This window comes from Anopheles darlingi, chromosome 3, assembly GCF_943734745.1.
Source record: "Anopheles darlingi chromosome 3, idAnoDarlMG_H_01, whole genome shotgun sequence".
Classification (NCBI taxonomy): domain Eukaryota; kingdom Metazoa; phylum Arthropoda; class Insecta; order Diptera; family Culicidae; genus Anopheles; species Anopheles darlingi.
Genome location: NC_064875.1, coordinates 70370968 through 70373467, shown reverse-complemented (window position 1 = coordinate 70373467; position 2500 = coordinate 70370968). Strand labels below are relative to the sequence as shown.

At 52.5% G+C, this 2500-nt stretch overlaps 1 protein-coding gene across 1 annotated transcript in view; it reads left to right on the top strand.

Annotated features, from left to right (window-relative positions):
- Positions 1-2500, top strand: part of LOC125955750 (rho GTPase-activating protein gacF) — a 106525-nt gene that overhangs the window by 42764 nt on the left and 61261 nt on the right. The window lies entirely within an intron of this gene.

Here is a 2500-nt window from a genome sequence, read left to right as displayed (position 1 = left end):
ACGTTTGATGTTTTCCAATCCACAAAACCAATCGCGCACACGACTTCACGGCATCGCGCTATGCAGATGTCTTAGTCTGCAAACAAGGGACATTAAATCTCGACTCCATGAGGCACCGATTTAATGATTCGCTTCTTGCACAGTACCTCGTGTCATTGCCGAGGATTTGAAAGCCCGGCCAGACATTCAGGATCATCAACACCACACCGGCGTGTCGCAGTATTCCAATTTCGCTGCTGCTGTTGCTGCTTCTGCTTTGCATTCCTGCTTGCAGGCTGGAACAGGGAGTGTCATAAAAATTCAGTTTCGCCAAAGAATGGCTCCTGGTGCTTGTGCTGCTGCTGCTCCCGGTGCTGCTGAAAGTCAACAAAATTACCTGAAGAGCGTGAATGACGCTCATTTTCACTGAAACGAAAGATAATGAACCAATTGCTACGCGGTACCGACGAACACAGCGAACACCTCCCTTCTAATTACAGCTACAGACAGCCAGCCAGCCAGCCAGCCAGTCAGCCACCCAACAAAGCCCGACCGCCCCCGCGCCTACCTTAAGCGACGGAAAATTCGGAAATTCTTTGCCGACCTGACGCTGGTGATTTCCATTTCATGCTGCACCACCATGCCAAGGGGGGGGGGGGGGGGGGTCCGAGTTTGGAGGTTGGGGTCACTCGTGCGATTGATGTCATTGACTTCTCTGGTGCGCCGGGCGGGGGCGCTAAATACGGCATTAGGTAAACGTCGTCTTCAGGGGCGGCCCCTCCCTTATTGCGCTGATTAGAAGGTGAAATGCTAATGTTTCGTTTGTTCGGCCGCAGTAGCAGCATAAACAGGATTACGGTATTGGCTCTGGAATGTTGGTATGCACCCGAGCTGTCAGCGTGTGTTGCTAATCATTCGAATGAAATGCAAAAACAATTCGTCTTTCGAAGGAGGAACATCCAAATATGCAATGTTGTACTGCAACCGCCAATCACGTACCCTACTCCGCTGCCTGCTCTTACCGTTCTATCTTGTCCGCTAGTACCGTGCTCCATTGGTACATAAGACTTCCATTGTGAACACAGTCTCTGGTACAGACGATGGTGGACCTCTAGAATGCCACAACTCGGGCACGAATCCCCGCGGGCTTCGACTTCGATGCCATCGTGGCAGGTAATGAGCCCGATAAAAACAAATTATCGTTCATTACAACCCTCGGTCCCTGGCCAACGAATCAGATCGCAGCACACACTGGCAAGCATGACAGCGTCCTGCGGACGTCGAATGTCGTGACAAGCCCTCTCTCTCTCTCTCTGACTGACTGACTGACTGACGTGCCCGGTTGTGCAGTGCGCGTACAGAAAAGGCTGCATTGCATCGGGGCAGAACTCCAGAAGAGGGAGGGGGCGTCCTGGACGTCTTGATGGGTCTGGGCGCGTCGCGTTGGTAAACCACCCACCGCACGTACACCGCAGGTGCACACGAAGGTATGGCTCATGGTATGGTCCTTCTCTTAAACACCGGCAAATGTGAAACAAACGCCAAAATTAAATTAGCTCCAAGCACGCCCGCCTCGGTGGCTTCAGCAACAATCACCTCAAAGAGAGGGAGAGAGAGAGAGAGAGAGAGAGAGAGGATCTCGCCGATCCAACTGGATGCAAGATGGAGGCGGACCGGCGCACAGAAAAGGGGTTTGATAATTAAGAAAACACTGACGGAACGCGCTCCCGTGCACATGGTTCGGCGCTTTGTCTTGCAATTTACGAGGTAGATTATGACTTCGATACCTTCGCCAGAGGTAGAGTACGCCATCCTGGGCTATCAATACGTCGTACGTTGGCGAGTACCTTACGTGGTGCTGTATGAAGTAGTTGCTGTAGATGATTATGTGCGAATCGGCGGCGAATCCGTTTTGAGTTCTTTATTGAGCTGCCTTCGTCTAGACACTGTTTAGCGGCCAATCCACCACCGTCAGTGTCTAGTAGAGGGAGGTTGGGGGGGGGGGGGGGAGGCCAGCCAAAAAAGAAAAGCCCGGACAACACCGAATGTGTTAATCACCTTCCGTCGCGGAATCCGTCGGTTTTTGGACGTCGTCGGTCCACCACTCGCTGACCGTTCAGACGAAATCTGCAGCATATAGAACATATGGAGTCGGGGGTGTGTGTTTATGTGTGTTTACCGGTGTGTGAATGCGTGAGTGTGTGTGTGTATCTGCGGCATGAGATAATCCACGGTTGTTCACCTGTAAACGACCCGCGCTGACAACGCTAATGCCCCCTGTATGCACAACTATTTACCCGGTGGGTCCAAGACGTGGCTCTAGAACAATGGCGCGGCGACAAACGCGACAAAAAAGATCGAAAGAGAAATTAAATCTCGCAAAACCAACGGTCGGCGGTCGCCGACGGTTCAAGGTGTCTCCAGCTCTCCGGCCTTACACAGCAGATCCGATTTGTGTTGTCGTCACCGACGACGTCGTCTTGTGGTGTCTAGCTCGTTGGCTGGCTTGGTTGGATGGGCG